Source organism: Protopterus annectens, chromosome 2.part1, assembly GCF_019279795.1.
Source record: "Protopterus annectens isolate FY-2018-M chromosome 2.part1, PAN1.0, whole genome shotgun sequence".
Lineage (NCBI taxonomy): Eukaryota > Metazoa > Chordata > Ceratodontiformes > Protopteridae > Protopterus > Protopterus annectens.
Genome location: NC_056729.1, coordinates 958,309,262 through 958,328,706, shown reverse-complemented (window position 1 = coordinate 958,328,706; position 19,445 = coordinate 958,309,262).

Sequence of the window (19,445 nt, the reverse complement as noted above, 5' to 3'; positions counted from 1 at the left end):
GGACGACATCTATGGACTCGACAATCTGGGGATTCCTGTGCATATGTCCTGCATTTCATGGACAGTTGTCATCAACCTTGAACACGCTGGTGGTGCATATATGGCGGCTGTCACATCATCTGGGTCTCCCGATCGCAGCCAGTTGACATTGCGTATGGATACATTTTTGGGTCCTACAATGGACACAAATGTGCATATGTAAAATGTAGAACATGTTGGACTGTGTCCATCTGGCCAGTGGTTGTGACCGCTGCTGTATATTCCCCATTCGTGGATGTGTGTTTGACTACACATATTATGTTGTGCTACGAAACCCATGTTCTACTACGATTAACCCAAATGGTATTAATGTAATGCTGCAGGTTGGCAACTGCTTTAAGTAATCCTCAGACGGCCCAGTAGGACATATACGCCACTGTATTGTCAATATGACACAGCCAGAACATGTGGACCCTATTGATTCATTGACGGATGTTCTTTATAAGCAGGAACGCCAGTGTTTAAACATCCTATGACTGTCCTATTTGACGTTGTTGGTGTGCCATTGGTATGTGTTCCACTGGTCGCCCATTTGTTCCGCAGTATGGCAGCGAGTAATCCCCATGTTGTTGCTGGCAGATCGAGTGCTGTGTACGCCGGTATTCACACGGCGGTCTGGATTTCTATGGGGAGTGTCTACTGTAGTTTCCATCTGCATTTCCTGTGTTATGCCTTACTGCAGCTGTGTGATTCCACCAGGCTTGCAGGTATGGGTGCCATCCTGGTCGTAGGCCTGTCCATCCATGCGGATTGCCTACTGGACACTGTTATGGCCTGTACACATTCCACACCTGCATTTAGCATTATCCAGTGGATGCTTTGCATTCTTAGTGGGGAGTAGGTCATGTGCTACACCCACATCCCTCCCACGGGGCGGGACAACGGATTATCTGCCAAACAACACCGAGCCCCATTTCTGCATACCCAAGATCCCATTGCTGCAACCATCGATAGTACCCATTACACATCCATCATGTGTGCGGGACTGGGATGTGGACGCACATGTATGGACACGTCGATCTGAGGATTTCTGTTCATATGTCCTGCATTTCATGGACACCTGTCATCAACCTTAAACATGCTGGTGGTGCATATGTCTAACTGTGCCGTAGTCACGGCTATCGCATCATCTGTTGTTCGGAAACGGCTGGAGTGATTTCTGTGAGAAGGTATTTTTGGGTCCTTCAAAGGACACCAATGTGCATATGTAAAGTTAGATGTTGCTGGACTGTGCCCAACTGGCCAGTGGTTTTGACTGCTGCTGTATGTTCCCCATTCGCGGATGTCTGTTTGACTGCCAATTCTACGTGGTGCTACGTAACCAGGTGATTTAGAACTGTGAACAAATGGTGTACATCCAAAGTTTCAGGTTAGCAACCGCTTTGGATAAACCTCAGACGTCCCAATAGGACATATCCGTCACTGTAATTTTAACATAACACCACCGGAACATGTTGATCCCCTCTGTATTCATTGAAGCATGTTTTCTTCATAGGTGGGAACGCCATAGTTTACATATCCTAGTTGACGTTGTTGGTGTGCCATTAGTATGTGTTCCACAGGTCGCCCATCTGTTACGCAGTATGGTAGCGAGTGCTCCCCATTTTGTTGCTGGCAGATTGTGTGCTGTGTACGCCGGTGTTCGCACGGCAGTCCGACATTGTATGGGGAATGTCAAGTGTAGTCCCTATGTGTATTACCTGTGTTATGCCTTACTGCGGCTGTGTAATTCCATCGGGTTTGCAGTTATGGGTGCCATCTTGGTCGTACGCTTGTCCATCCATGAAAATTGCCTACTGGACACTGGTATAGGGCTGCACACATTTCACACCTGCATTTAGCATTCTCCGGTGGATGCTTTGCATTATTAGTGGGGAGTAAGGCAGGTGCTACGCCCACATCCCTCCCACGGGGCGGGACAAAGGATTACCTGCCAAACGACACCGAGCCCTGTTTCTACATACCCAGGATCCCTTGACTGCAACAGTCGACAGTACCCATTACACATCCTTCATGTGTGCGGGACTGTGATGTGGACGCACTTCTATGGACTCGGAACTCTGGGGATTTCTGTGCATATGTGCTGCATTTCATGGACAGCTATCATCAACATTGAACACGCTTGCGGTGCATATGTCTAGCTGTGACGTGGTCATGACTATAGGTTCACGTGAGTGGCGATGAAGGCTGGCATTCCGTACGGGAAAATTTTTGGGTCCTACAATGGACACCAATGTGCATATGTAAAGTGTAGAGCTTGTCAGACTGTGTCCGTGTGGCCACTGGGTTTGACTGCTGCTGTGTGTTCTGTCGCGGATGTCTGCTTGACTACCCATAGTGTGTAGTGCTACGGAAACCATGTTTTCGAGACGGAACAAATGGTGTACATCAATGTTGCAGGTTAACAACCGCTTTAATCAATCCCCAGAGGTCCCGGTTGGGAAGTATCGCCACTTTATTGTGGAACGACACCTCCAGACTAGGTAAATCCGGCGCACTTTGGCACAGTCTTAATGGCCATTTGCAAATGTAATTAGCAGACGCGTGTCAATACATGTATAATAATACATATTGTCATGCGAAGTTAATGTATGTTATTTGGACAATGGCTTCTGCTATTGACATCCGTTGCTGTGGGTGTTGCGGTTACCATACATATGCCTTTCTCAAAAGCCGAATTCACAATTCTGAACACTACTGTGGTCTCCTTTAAGGACCCTGAGCCAGTGGTCAACAGTACTGCAGCCACTGCATCACTTACATATGGCGTCTGCCGGTACCTACAGGACTGCATGGATCAGGCATTCCCTTACCCAACTGTGGTTCATTGTACCAATGCCAAGCATCCAGTGTGGTGTACCCCAGCCATACACAAGCTGTACAACGAGAGGAGGTGGCTACTACAAGGCAGAGCAGACACCTTGTGAGGTATGACATCCTTGGTCATTATATGTGTAGAGCTACAGGCTGTCATGACATGGTCGAGACACGTTCCACAGATATATCTCCATGGACCTGGCTGACAATCATACAGCCTTCATTTGCTATGCTGGACACCTGGGAGGTCACTCCCACATATGCTCTGACTGGGTTCACGATGATGTGGAGTTTACTCAACATACACACATTGCCAACATACGGGCTGACAGGTTCGGTGAAGACATCTCCACACCCATCCCCCCACATGAAGAGATGTCTGTACCGTGATTTGTGGTCCCCGAATGTTCTGTGGCCATGGGTGGAACATGCTCTCTCCAGGGTAGTGAACATAGCATCCATGGGACCAGCTAGTGACCCGACTGTGTACTCCGCGATCTGATTGAGGAATTAGACCCACAGTTAGGACAGCTGTTTATTTCTAGCCTCACCTCGGGTAACGTACCAGGGTTGTGTCGCCGCGGCTGTAGTCCCCGTCACAGGGCCAATGCCTCCACTGACCCTGGTTATTACTGTCCCATTACCATGAGGAGACCTATCTGCAAAGACATGGGAAGGGATCATACTGCGGCTCGTAGATGAAGGCATAGGGGACCTGCATACTTTGCATCCAACCCGGTTTGGCTTGGTCAGGGGCGGTTCATGCGTTTAAGGCATGGTTGGCGTTTTGGGACAGTCACGAGGCCATTGATGGGGGTCTTGCAGTCCATACAGCCTACCTCGACCTGGCAAAGGCCTTCAACACAATACCCCCCTTGGGTATCATTGATAAACCCATCGGCTTGGATGTGAACACGTACATTGCAGGATGTGTTGTAAACTGGCTATGTGACACGCCGCGGTCATAGTTGCTGGCAGCATGTCGGACCTACTGCCTGTTGCGGGCGGTGTCCCACGGGGCTCTGCCCTGGGTCCACTCCTCTTCTACATCTACATTTCCACAGTACAGGCACACACAGGGGTGTTATGGGTGACATTGTTTGTAGATGACTGCGAACCGGGTGCCATAGTGGGACGGACATTTGACACAGATATCCTTCAAAGGGGCCTCCCAGATATGCATATCTGCTGTCAGGGACATGGCCTACAGCTAAATGCAAGGTAATGCAAAATCATACCCATCGAGGAGAACGAGGTCACCCCTGTCCGGCATATGGGTGGCAGTCCACTGGCCGGGGGTAATTACCAGGGATCAGGGGACACAGGTTGTCGGTCACCATTCGTTCAACACACACATTGCTATCGTGGTTCGGTAGGACTTCTACATTGCTCACCTGTTTGTGCAGGGATTCACATCTAGATCAGGGTAGGTCATTGTCTCCTTGTACTCATTACGTGTTACACCTATGATTGAGTACATTGCCCCATTCGGAGGGTATCTGACCCGACACCTACAGCAGCTGGGAAGGCCTCATAGGTTAATTGTCATACAGATGCAGGGTGTCAGGGATTTGTGTAATGCTGCCCCACTGTTAGGACCCCTGCTCCATTCGGTCACATACCTCTTGTTGGTGTTGACCTGTGCCTGACATCACGAGGCCATGTCGACCCATATGTCATGTCTATGCTTCACCTACTGTATCTACATCCCTCGGAACCACAAGGGCAGGTGACGTGAACCTTGGCGGTCATTAATAGGATGTGTTGGGTGACACATCACCCAGACACTCACTATGCTGTGGATCTACATCACAGTACATGTGAGGCAGAGATCCTTACTAGCCTTGTTCTAGGGGATCTTGTCCGTTGGATAGGGATTGCAGATATACCCCAGGGATTACATCATTATCACTGCTTGACAGAGGTGCGGCAATATCATAGGCATTTTATCTCGGACGGAAGGTTGGCAAAGGAATCTAACTATGGACTAGGGTTATGGCTGACCTTGGGTAGATAGCCTACCCTGTACCTATGGACCTATGAACCTATGTTCATAGTTTGTCCCATTTACACTTGTCTATCCCCTATCCTCTTTCTCATGTGTATATTTCTGTGGCACGTGATTGTCCTCTGTATTACCTGCAGGTATGCTGTCTACAGTGCACATACATCGTCGCGGTTGATTACAGTGTATCTGTGTCCCTACCACTGTGATACTGAGGACTACCACACATCCTTCACAACATTACATGCATATGTCCATTCTATTATTCTTTGGCCTATGGGGGTGTTAAGGCAACGATTACACATGTCCCTGTTTGTGCGCGTCATGGTGGTCTTTGACCAGCCTCCGTTCTTGATGGAGTGGGATGGACGGTAGTGTTGCTGTGTGTTTGGCATGTGTTTTCATTGCGGTACATCTGTGGGAGGTGTGGTTGGCACATGTTCCTCTTTGCAGGAGCCCCATCCTGGGGTTTTGTGTCATTCATCTACACTTAGCACGTGCCATATGTCCTGTGCTATTCCCACAGTCGTGTATGCCTTCATGCATTACTACTGCGTGTTACTGGCTGTTTGTATGTGGTACACATGGCGATTGTGGTGGTTGGCTTGGCCTATTCCCATGCTATGACATACACATCTGCCAATTAAGTTGTTAAAATCAGACTGTAACACTCATTAGGCTTTTCAAAATGACAGTCAATAACACAGGAAGCTCAGTTTCACAACGTTTTAATAGTGTACACCAGGAGGCAAATAACTATGCAGTACAAGTATAGAGTTTGTCTGACTCTATACAGGAAGCAGCTTTATGTGTATTGTGTTTACAATCAGCTTTTGCCCACCTTAATGACGTGGTCAGTCACAGGGCATTTACATCACTATAGTCCACAATATTCTAGTCATACCAGTGCCAAGGTAATGCTTATTAAATGTTTTCCCATGAGAATAGCACAGCCTTGCAAGGCACCTGGTCAATTAGAATGTCCTTCTGTAAATGTTGCTCTGTCAAGGTTCCAAGCCTGTTCGGATACAATAGTCAGTTCATTTCCTACTAGGTTCCTTTGTCTCTCTGGTGAGCAGCTGTACTCTATCTTCGATAGAGCTCACAAGGCCATCCTCCTCAGTGGAAGGAAGAAAGATATACATGTACATACATTTATTATTCTCTAACCCAGCAGATAATTAATGCTGAATGACATCGCCTGCTGAACTGGTTACTGCCAGGGTCAGAGTTCAATCACACTGCAGCTACGCTTCAGGCAATTACATGCATGATAAGTTCTACTGCCATATTGTAAAATAGAATAAAATGCATTATACACTATTTGCTTCTAAACTAGCATGTCATATATGTTTAGATATATCTTTTTCTAACATTCTCCCTCCTTTTAATGCTTTTATTCTATCCAGAAACATATACAACATTATTTCATTCCCTAGCCTCTTCCTCTCTGGAACTTTTAACTAGGCAAGTCATTTGTTTTACATTTCAGAAATAATTTCATTTGGTATTAACAAATTCCACTCCAGGTCTTGATACATAGTCTCGGTTACAGATACGTCAACAGAGTCCCTAACTAATCCTTTCATACAAGGTATCCCGCAACAGACACATGCTCCCAATATGAGCAAAACAACACAAATGGCAATCAAGATATTCATTATGAGTGAACCCCATCCACCAAATGGATTCTGGAAATAGTTCATCAGTGGGTTTGGGCCTGGTTCCGCCATGGCTGATACCTGCTGTATTACCTCTAGGTGGTCGTTGATATCGTGCTTATTATGTGGTATATGCGCACAGCAGTCTTCTTTGATAAGCTCGCCGCGTACCACCTCTCGCCGCCAGGGTGCAGTCAAGAGCCATTACATTTTGTAGCACAACAGTTCTCATTGCATTCAGTTCATCAGTCACAAGTTCGAGAGCGGAAAAGTCGCATTGCTCATTACTTCGAGAGGTTTTGGCAACTTCCTCAGTTCCCTGATTGATTTCACTGCTCCATAAGCTGGGATTATTCCAGCCCAGGATATAACACTGTCACTCAAGTCCATATGAGTCAATTTTCCTTTATCTCTTACAGAAGAATGATCTTTCCAAACAGCTTCGATTTCACCCACTGGATTAGTAGGTTTCTCGACTGAGTTCCCAGTTCTTCGAGCTATATCTCTTACATTTCTATCGTACCCAGAGGCAATTCTGCAGTATGTCTTATGGCTGGAACCAGATAACCCAAAAAACAACTGCCGGACCAATTCTCAGGTAACCATTGATATGCTTTTTTCCCACAAACAAAATAACAATATTCTACTTTACTACTGATGCGGGTTAACTCTGCATGTAACATTTTCCTGTCTATAACAGACAACTGTTTATACAATTCAGGATGTTTCTGCACATCTTTCCACGTTGTTCTCATTAAGCTTAAATACGAATCATAAATCATGCTACAACTAGTACTGTGATCTTTGGCTTTTATATGACATTTGTAAGACACAGTTATGTTACAATTACTCCCACCAACTTGGACTGTATCATGTTTATAAAAACAAACAATTCCTTTTTGTGTAACAGGTAAGTACAGTGCCACTTTGTCCTGTGATCTCACAGAACCTGTATCAAAAGGTAGATATTCACAAGTCTCAATTTATCCCCAAGGGGACAGCAGACATCAAAAGTCCTTCATATGCTGTAGGTATGGCATGACAAACCCAGCAATTTGAAATGTTCATAGTCTCTACATGCACACGCTTCATGGCTAGGTATGTGTTGAGGTTTGGATGCCAATCTGTGGCCATTTCATCACGTTTCATTATTTGTATCTGTGTAGTTATATGCAGGAAAGATCCCAACAAATGAAAAGTCACCACAAACATGGTTAATAGGTGTATGATCAGTAGGACAGTAAACCAATGTCTTTGGGGTTGCTTTGTATTGTTATACACTCTGCCCCTGGTCATTCTGTCTCTGTGGTATATCGGCTACGACATGTAAATCAGACTGGATATTCTTTACCGGTTTGCAAAGGGTCAGGTGAACCCAGGACGACCTCTCCACAACCTTTACTGCAGTAGGCATTGCCAACAGTACCTGGTACGGACCTTCCCACGTTGGACTCGTCTGGTTACTTGTTTGGATAACATTCAACCACACCCAGGATCCTGGAGTCAGCTCTGCGTCCGGCTTCATTTGTTCTTTATCTGAAAAAGAGTTTAACTGCAAAACAGTGTTATTGGTTAACAATCCTCTCATGTAACTGGCTAATGAGCCATCGACCTCCAGCTCTGCAGGCATGAGAGCTTTCCACTGTGGCACATAATATGCCATTCCAAATACTACTTCAAAGGGGGTCAAACCCTTTACATTTGGAACTGTTCTCATGCTCAGCAATGCTAGAGGTAGACAGCAAATCCAATTCGTCTGGGTGTCACTCATCAACCTCCTCAACTTATTTCTGAAATCCCATTGTACCTCTCCACCAGTCATGCTGACTGTGGGTGGTACGTGCAATGATTCTTCAAGGAAATCCCAAAGAATCCCCCAGGTTGCTGGATTGTCTGGTTCACAAAATGTGTTCTATTGTCACTGTAGCTTCTTTCCGGTATGCCAGATCTAGGGATACTTTCTTTTACTGGGGCCTTTGCCGCTGTTGCTGCATCCGGATTCCTGGTTGGAAATGCTTCTACCCATTTTGAAAACATATCTATAATCACTAAACAGTATTTCTTCCTTCACATTTATTCAGCTCTATAAACTCCATACAAATAGTATGGAACGGATATGGTGGTGTAGGGAAACTCCTCTTCGGTTGGAATGCTCCCTGTGCATGATGTTTACTGCAAATATGACACGCTGCACAAAATGTTTGTATGTGGTTCCTAATTCCGTATGTTTGGAATATTCTGTTAACCAACTGTACCATCCCCCCTGTTGAGACATGGCTCTGCCCATGGCTCAACAAAGCCACATATCTAAATAAATTAGACGTTAATATTGGCTTTCTCACTTTGGAGATGTACAGTCCGTCTTCAAGGATTGCTCCTCGTCTTACCCACGTCTGCTTTTCTGCTTTTGTAGTTGATGTTTGCATTGTTTCTAACATTTCTAAATCTAGAATCTCTGAGGATTGTCATTCCTCATTGAAAAAGAAAGTTTCTGAGTGTGAGGCTGCTTGTTTTGCAGCTGCATCAGCTCGTGCATTACCTTTCGTAATCTTATCCTGTTGCTTTGTATGAGCTGCACATTTACAATTAGCTACTTTAGTAGGTAACTGAATGGAATCTAATAAATTCAAGATCAATTAGCATGATTAATCGGTTTACCAGTGGATGTTATCATTCCCCTATTCTTCCACTGCTGCGCATAAACATGCACTGTAGAGACAGCATACTGACTATCGGTATATATGTCCACACATCTGTTTTTCGCTAGAGTGCAAGCCGTGTTAAAGCTATCAATTCTGCTGCTTGAGCAGACAAGTTATGCTGCAGGGTTGGGCTTCTACAATCTCAATATCAGTAACTACTGCATAACCTACTTGATTCTTTCCTGTAGGACCCTTTCTACATGATCCGTACATAAACTGTCACCTCTGCATCATCTAAGGGTATATCAGTAATATCCTGTCTGGGTAAAGTTATTTGCTCCATTTCCTGTAGGCAACTGTGTGGTGTGCCATACACAGGTGTCGGACGTGACGTTGATGGATTTAATGTTGTACAACGTTCAATCACCATATGAGGTTGACTCAGGAGTATGGTCAAACAAGAAAGATGTCTAGCACGGGTCAGGAATGCTATTTTCTCTTGCAGCTAAATTATCGCAACTGCATAAGGCACTCTCACAGTGAGAGGGTGGAATAATACCATTGATGCGAAGCCTGTACTGCCATGGCTGCTGCAACAACTGCCTGTACACAATGTGGCAATGACCGTGCCACTGGGTCCAACTGCGATGAGTAGTAAGCTATGGGCGTTGCTTACTTCCATGCTGTTGCGTCAAGACTGACGTGATATATCCCTGCTTACAAACTACAGTCTGAAAACACCTGTTACGATAATTGGAGACCTAAAACAGATGATGAAGCTATCAATCGTTTTAGTCTGCAGAAAGCTGTTTCTGCTACTGGAATCCAGTGTAGTATATCTTGTGCTGCCATAGGTGTTTTAAAGATTAAAGCAGACAATAGAGCCGATTCAAAAGCATAGTTTGGTAACCAGCTTCGACAAAAGTTAGTCATCCCAGGAAGGACATCATTCCCTTCTTGGTAGTTGGCTTGGGTGCTTGTGAAATTGCTGCCTTCCTATCTTCATCTAATGTTCTACCCTCCTTGGATACCACATATCCCAGGTACTTGACCTGTATTCTCCGAAGTTGCAATTTATGCTTGTTTACTTTATGTCCATGTTCTGCTAAATATTTCAATAATGCTATTGTATCTTCCCTACATTGCTGCTGGGTAGGGGCCGCAAGCAGGATGTCATCCACATAAAGTAGAACTTGACTGCCCCTGGGTGGAGTAAACCCCGGCAGGTTGCTAGCCATCTCCTGTGCGAATATTGTTGGACTTTCACAGTATCCCTGTAGCAGTATGGGTGTATCTGTTACCCTGAATGTAAATGCAAACCAATACGGACTATCTGGATGTATAGGTATTGAAAAGGAAGCATAGCTTATATCTACCACGGTAAAATACTTCTGTTGCGGGTTCATATCATTCAATATAGTGTGTGGGTCTGGCACCATCGGTACCCTAGGTATTATTGCATGATTTACAGCTTGTAAATCCTGTACCATCCTGCATTCCCCGTTTGCTTTTCTAACAGGAGATAGAGGGGTATTGCATGGTGAATCTGACATTTCTACCAGTATCCCTTTCTTGAGTTATGCCGCTATGATAGGCTTGATTCCCTGCTCTGCATCCTTCCTCAAAGGGTATTATTTCTTTGGCGGTCTAAATGCTGACTTCGGTGTAATGGTTACTGGACGTGCTGTCCGAATAAGCCCTACATCTGATTTCCCTGTTGATCAAAGAGTGCTTGATATGTCACACAAGGCTCTCTCTCCTTCTTTTAACAGGAACACCGATCAGCTGTCCTCACTCTGCTGTAAGTGTACAGCTGGACGTGCTTGCGTTAGCCACTTTACGTTTTGCTTCTGTAGTCCCTGTTGTGACAATTGTAAGTCGATTTGCCTTTCCCATCGTGTCACGTTTTCACCCTGGTCCACCCATCTGACATTTCTATGTTTGGTTACACTGACATGCGGTGGCCTGTTGGACTTATATAGTCCCATGAATTCCTGTGGTAATGAACAACTCAGCACACTATTACCCTCAGTATCCCAGTACAAGGTTCGTAACACTAGTCTATTGGCAGGATGTCTGCACAATGTTTGCTCATATTCCTTATCAGGCCCTGGTGTGCTACAATAGTACAGAGTACAATGTAACAAATGCTGCTGATCAATGTGAAGGGAGCGTACCTTACTGATGGCTACGTCAATAGTACAGAGTACAATGTAACAAAGGCTGCTGATCAATGTGAAGGGAGCGTACCTTACTGATGGCTACGTCAATAGTACAGAGTACAATGTAACAAATGCTGCTGATCAATGTGAAGGGAGCGTACCTTACTGATGGCTACGTCAATAGTACAGAGTACAATGTAACAAAGGCTGCTGATCAATGTGAAGGGAGCGTACCTTACTGATGGCTACGTTCATCAGTTCCTCGGTTACTGCCCCGGGACCAGTCGTGACGAGGTCCTGGCTGTACCAATAATGGGATTCACCCTCCGATCGCACCACAAAAGTATCCATTTGCCTTTGTGCCTCCATACCCTTCTTGGCAGGGACTACTGCTATGCCAAAGAGCTGCATAATGTCTCTCCCCAGTATATTTACTGGACATTTTGCAGAAAGTACTATTTTACTTCTCTGGGTCATACCTGACACAGGGTCAGTTATTGCTATATCATGGGAAAGTGGTTCCCTGTATAGCTGCCCGTTTGCTGCTTTCACTAATATGTAGTCAGGTGATTCTGAGTGTTCCGGTAACTTTGAAGGGTGTATCAAAGTTCGTGATGCTCCTGAATCACACAGGAATCTCACATCCTTCCCCTCCACCAGACGTGTAACTTCCGGTTTTGTGTCCGCCAAATAGAGCTCCAAGCTCAACAGGGCTAATTCTAGTACTTCGTTTTCCTCATTTTCTACATCTGTTTGCAATTCCTTTATTCCTTCTGCTGCGTTTACATTTTCTCCCTGCCCATTAGTCTGTCCTGATGACTGTTGAACGTTATGACTGTCATATAGTCAATCCTCATCACTCCGATCCTTCCCTTCCGTAGACGTTTTTTTATTCAACCTGCACTCCCTTGCTAAATGTCCCCTCTTCCCGCAGTTAAAGCACTCACCTTTTCTCTTTCTTTCCTCAAACACCTCCGAGTCTCTGTCAGAGCGTTTATTGCCCTGAGTGTTTCTCTTACCCTTTTTACCTGACTGTACTACAAAGACTTCTGCTCCGTCTTCAGCTGTGAAGACCTGCATCTTCCTTTTCTTCTTACTGTTAAGATGTCTTTCAGCAAGCCTAGCATACTCCAGTACGGCTTGTAGCCTACTGGCTCGGTGATCTATCATATGCTTTGTAATATAGCTACCACTAGGGGCAAGGCAACCTTCGAAAATGCATTTTTCAACTGTTGTTCATATGCACTATCATTTTTCAGATTTGCAGGAATAGGCATGCCACTATGGTTATTGAAACATTCCAATAATCTACCATAGTATCCATCTACAGTTTCATTATCTTGTTGTATGCACTGATTAATACAGGTCCAATCTGCTCTAGGTTTCCAATTTTCGGTAATTCGGTCCATAAGACCCTTCAACGTGGTGTCTACTTCTGCGTCACTATGTGGGAGTGGTTTAAGTTATGCGTCATGAGCATTCCGGACGACACAAAACATGTGCCAGTCTGGACCTATTATTTGTCTAATCACCTTCTCTACTTCTTCCCCATTTAAGTGGTAACTCATTCGCATACCTTGTAAATGTTGTATAAACTTTTCATGATTACTTTGTGGATGGGGAATTCCCTCTGTAACTTTCCGGATATCTTCCGGTGTCCACGGTCTATACACTAGGGGAGTTGGGTCCTGGCCTTCCTGTCCTGCCTGAGGGTTCGGTACTTCAATTAATTGACAGATTTCCTCACTCTGTTCTAGTGACTCTCTTCTTAGTTGAGTGTCCCTAGGTGTTTTACGTGTTCGGGATCTAGTTTCAATAGCTTCTCTTACAAAGGGTTGTTGTGATACCTCTGTTGCCACAGGATAACGTGGGGGGGACTAGCCTGCCCTCCCACTTCATATCCTGGATGTGGTATCAGAGGGGGTGGAGGGGGAGGGGCCGTCGCTACTACTGTATTATTATCTTCTTTGTCTACGTATGATGCTTTCGCATTTTTAGTCTTCTGTTCCCTTCGGTTCACTACCTCAATCCACCTATGTGCTTGAGGGATACCCAAATGTCGCTGTTTTTTCGCCTGAACATCTTAGGGTTGCCACCTTTTCAAATGCCCAAAGTGGGACATTTTTGGTAGGAACGTCAGATTTTGCAGGGCAAAACATACCCACGGCCAGTACAAAGGACAGAAATTCACTTTTTGCCAGAATAGAAACTTATTCTTGTAGCATTTGAGTTGCTTATTCTGTTTATTATAATATTTTGGTGTTTCAGATACAAAATAACTGTTTTATGCAACTATTAAAGAAAATATAGGAAATATTTTTGTCCTAAGATATCAGGACATTTGCCATTTGTTCAGTTTTTTTGCAGGACACAACTGCCCAAAGAGGGACTGTCCCTCGCAAAGTGGGACAGGTGGTAACCCTAGAACATCTGCGTCACATTTTAAGTGATTCCAATGTTTCACTAACGATATTTTGTCTAATATACCATCAAAGTCATATTTATTACCCCATTTTGCAAAATATCTCACATTATCTGCTCTCTGCAATTGCATATACTTCATCATCTGTCAAAGGCAGATCTCGCGATCTCTTAGTGCACTAATTTCCCATGTCTTCTAAACGACTGTTACTTAACCCTTCTCTCGTACCACGTGGTATCTCCTTCCCTGTATCCACTGTAGTGTCTACAATGACTGTTTACTCTGCTCTGTGTTCCCCTGATCTATGTCCAAATGTAAAACTACTTGAATTGGTCTTCGACCTGCTATCACAAATGTTAACAAAAACACAATGTAGCCTGGTCCCTGATCTACAACAGAGACAAAGAGGCAAACTCTCCTTACCTGAGCCTCCCGTTTATGACTGCACGTTTTCTTCTTGGGATCCAGTTTTCCGCTTTTCAGCCACAGATCAGAAAGTGGACAGCCTCTTTACACGCAACAATTCAGTCGGAGGTCTTTTCACTCAAGAAGAACCATTTAGGCAACTTCTCCTGCATTTCTTACCACCCATGCACTCTGACCTGTAGCTTACCAAGGGAATTCCGGCTAAGAAGGACCACAATGTCAAATACGTTGTTAAAATCAGACTGTAGAAATCAGTAGGCTTTTCTAACTGACAGTCAATAACACAGGAAGCTCAGGTTCACAACGTTTTAGTAGTGTACAGCGGGAGGGAAATAACTATACAATACAAGTATAGGAGTTTTGTCTGACTCTATACAGGAAGCAATTTGTTTATATAGTGTTTACAATCAGCTTTTGCCCACCTTACTGGCGTGGTCAGTCACAGGGCATTTCCATCACTATGGTCCGCAATATTCTATTCATACGAGGGTGCTGAGGTAATGCTTTTAAAATGTTTTCCCATGAGAATAACACAGCCTTGCAAGGCACCTGGTCAATTACAGTGTCCTTCTGTAATTGTTGCTCTTTCAAGGACCCTGGACTGTTCGGATACAATAGTCAGTTCATTTCTTAATACGTTCCTTTGTCTCTCTGGTAAGGAGTTGTACTCTATCTTCGATAGAGCTCACAAGGCCATCCTCCTCATTGGAAGGGAGGAAGATATACATGTGCATACATTTATTTTTCTCTAACCCAGCAGATAATTAATGCTGAAAGACATAAGCCTGCTGAACTGGTTACTGCCAGGGTCAGAGTTCAATCACACTGCAGCTAAGCTTCAGCCAATTACATGCAAGATCATTTCTACTGCCATATTGTAAAGTAGAATACAATGCATTATATACTATTTTGGTTCTAAACTGGCACTTCATATGTGTTTCTATATATATTTTTCTAACAACATCCATCCGGCCATATGCATGTTATTCCGTCCTTTGCCTTGGGCGTGGGTGTTTGGCCGTCAACGCTACTCTCCACATGTGATGTCCCACCTTCCCCTTCTGTGCCTGTGGCACCCTGTTAGGACGTCCTGTTTGGTAGGCAGATGTTCCGCTATATGTGTTTGACATGTCTGCATAGCTAATCATCGGTACGGTGGTTGAACATCCCGACTTGTCCACATGTGTACAGTTATGTGCACCATGGCGTGTGCAAGCCTATGGGGTTTGGACGGGTCCATACCACATGCGGGATGTACACATTCTGCTGACACATTCGCATGCAGCCATTTGCATATCTGTACCTGAGGTGGGTTGCTAACATGTGGGGTACATATTTGCCCGCGTGGCACTGCCTAAGACAATACTTCTTACCACATTTCAGGTATGCCCATTGTGTGTAGGTGTGTAGCTGCGCAAGGCTGCTAGCTGGGTTGGGTGCATGGTCGTACATGGGTGGGGGTTACATGCTATAATGGGGCTATTGTGTATTACATTTGCATGCATGGGTTCTGCTTCTGGATATTACGCTTAGACATACGCCGTCCTGTGTATGCTTGAGCACGTTGCTGGATGTGGTACATGTTGCTATGCACATGTTTGCCTGTGTTTAGGGTATCTTGGTTCCTTCTTGTTGTTATGTCGACACGGCTACCCGGCTGTGTACTCTCACTACTGCTGGTGACCATTACGGTTGCCACCTTTTCCAATGCCCAAAGTGGGACATCTTTTGTGTAAACATCGGATTTTGCAGGACAACACATACCCACAGCAAGTAGAGATGACAGAACTTCACTTTTTTGCCAAAATATACGCTTATTCTCATAGCATTTGGGTTGCTTATTCTGTTTCTTATGCCATGTATGTGTTTCAAATACAAAATATATGTTTTATGCTACTATTAAAGGTATATTGAGGGAATATTTTTGTCCAGAAATCTCAGGTCATTTGCCATTTTTCGATTTTTGGCGGGACACAACTGTCAAATGAGGGACTGTCCATAGCAAAGTGGGACAGTTGGTAACCCTGGTGACCATGCCCATGTCGCTACTCCTATGTCGGTGCGGCGCGCTGACATGCTGCGGTACACCTTCTCTGGGTATGCCCACTGACAGTGCATTGCGGGACGGACACGGTATTACGCGTATCCTTTGTTCCTTGGACGGGTACACCTAGGGCTTCGTGGGTTGTGTTTGCTTCTCCGTTTTGTTGGGACGGGTACTATGTTGCATACTCTGCGTGCGTTTCATTCTGCACGGGCCCTGGCTGGTGCCATTACTATTATGGGCGGCCTGTGGAAATCAGCATTTAGGTTGCTCATCGCCTGCCGGCTTAGCCACGCCTCCGGACGCATCCTACTTGGGCTCGCTCACATAACCTACGCACGTGTCTGTGGTTGTGGCGCGCACTCATTACTATGCATATGGCGCTACTACGCCGACTATTCACTGCACAGCCGGCGCAGGCCTTACACCGGCCTTGCGCTGAGCTTCATGAATCCCAGGGAAAATTTTAATTTCTAAAAAAATCAATGTATATATAGGTGGGTGTTATAATTAAAATTGTTGGAAACAAAATATAAATGCCTAAGCACAGTATCATTCAATAAATGTTATGACGTTAACATTTTTTAAAGAAAAAAATGTTATATATACAAAGTTAGAAATGTACGATCCAACGTCATACAAAATTAATTTCTTTGTTTTAAAATTTCATAATTTAAAAATGTAAAGTTTTAATGACCTCACCTTTAAAACTGGTAGGTTACTAATGCTATCATTTAATCTTGGCAACTTATTGGTATTAAGTTTGAACTGCCATATAAGTTCAAAATAAGCTAAAATGAATTCCCAAGCCCCACCAATAAATCTGATAAATACTTTTTCCAAAATGACAAAAGTAAACTTGATGTAATTGTGACAGTTCAGTGTATGTCTGTAAAATGCATTGGTGTCTTTTACATTTTGAAATGTCATAGTAATGTTCATAAATCATATCATACTTTAACCTTCTCTGAAAGCTTGAAACAACTCCTTTCTATACTCTTACTCAATCAATGTGTGTTTGCTGTATTAGCCACTGATAAATGTAACCAAATGACTAAAAAGAAAAATCCTTTCAGCCATATTGTTTATTGTAACACACTGTGCCTCTTATAGTGTATTTACTTTTTACTTCTTTCCTGGCTGTGAAACTGTACCTTATTTACCTTTTGACTCTGTACTGTACTTTATTAACATGTCAATTGTATTTACTATATTTGCTGTACTAATCTTTGTAGAACGTTTCTCCCCAGGCCTCTGCTGAAGATGGGATCCATGCCCAGTCGGACTTTTCCGGTAAACAAATGTAAAATTTCTTCTCCTAAGGAGTCTTTCAGTTTTCCTGATGTAAAATGCTCTTCAAAATTTACAGGTAGCAATATATACCACACCTTGGATGTTACAATTCCCAGATTGTTAGTAAATCTTGGTTTTAAATTCATTATTCAAAATTAACATATTTTGTGTGTTGATGAAACTACATTGGCAACATGACCCATATATTTTGTACCATTAGATATTGTAGTGAACCTCGGACCTCAACCAGAAAAAGTATAAAAACACGAACAATATCCAAGGAAGTGCCAGGAGCCTTGCGTATTTCAGTACACTTTATTTGAACAATATAACAAACAGTTCATTGAGCGCTTTCATCTAACTAGTAAGATTTCATCAGAACAATGCTAATTAACTAACACCACCTTATATACATTTAATCCCGCCTTTATGCTAATTAATCAATGAATTTAAAAAACATTTATTTAAAAATACATATCCATATTCTAAAATAAAATAAATACTACTCCATGTAAAAAATACATACTGATAAATGTCCTGCGAAATAATAAAATTCAACCTTTTAAAACAATAAATTCACAATAATATTACAATATATTTACTAACATGACGCTAAATAAAAATGAAATATATCTCAGTTTCATATTTTCTATACACTGGATATATGTCAAGGAGAATAAGCCATTAAAGCATTGTTAAAATACAAGGTATAATACCCAGATGTTAAAAACTAATCCTAGTTGAGATCATAGTATGTACCATGTACTATACTATGTTTTCACTAGGGGTTTGGTAGGTATAACCTCATTCAATCCTGGAGGTGAAGCTGCATTTAACCTAATCTGCCATTTTATCTCCTTTTCACCAACAAGTGCTTTTATATTGCCACCCCTAGGGTTAGGAGATATAACCTCTAAAATAGCAAATTTAAACCCATGACATCCTGGGCTGCTGACGAGATGACGACAAAGAGCGTTGTTGCTATCATTTTTTCTAATGCAATAAGTGTGGTCATAGATTCTGTCCCTTAATTGTCGGTCCATCTTTCCAACATAAAAACTATGACATGAACAACACTTTGCCAAATATACCAGATGTTGTGACTGGCAATTTCCATGGCTAAAAGTAATTTTACTACCAATATTATTGTTCAAATACATAATGTACCCACAGTAGTTGCAATGACCACATTTTCTAGTTCCTTTCCTGTTATGTATCCTACTCTTATGATATTGTGTTTTGACCTCAATAATCCTTTTCAAATTAATACCAGTCTTAGAAACAAAATGGGGACATGTTGAAACTTTCTCCTTTATCCCCTCATCACTTGTCAAGATGTTCCAATTATTTGAAATTTTTATATCCTTAACATCCTTAGTATACTTCCCATGTTTTAAAATACAAGCCTTAGTATAAGGCTTGTCAGTGTACGTTGCATTTCCATATATAGTATTATGGCTGGCAAGTGTGGCCACCAGCCCAATACCTAACAACGAGGGATATTTTTTTCCCCATTCACTAGAGACATAATGTGTAATATCCTTGATCATACTATTGGGGTATCCCTTGTCCCTAAATAAGTTGCCTATGAATCGAAGTTCACTTAACATAATGTCTTCGTTGGATGACATCCGTGCAGCTCTTATGCACTGTCCCTTGACTATGCTGCGTTTCAATGAATACGAGTGTGCACTATCAAAGTGTAAATACCCATTGCTAAAGGTGTCCTTCCTAAAGATTTTTGACTGGAAGGAATGGCCATCACTGTAAACATAAACATCTAATTAGTTTATCCCTTCCTTATGAAACTGGTATGTAAACTGTAAAAAACTTGTGGTCTGATTTAAGTACTCAATAAAGTTTTTTAATGTGGCCTCATCTCCCTCCCATAGGACGAAGATATCGTCCAGGTATCGAACAAAACACCTGAGATG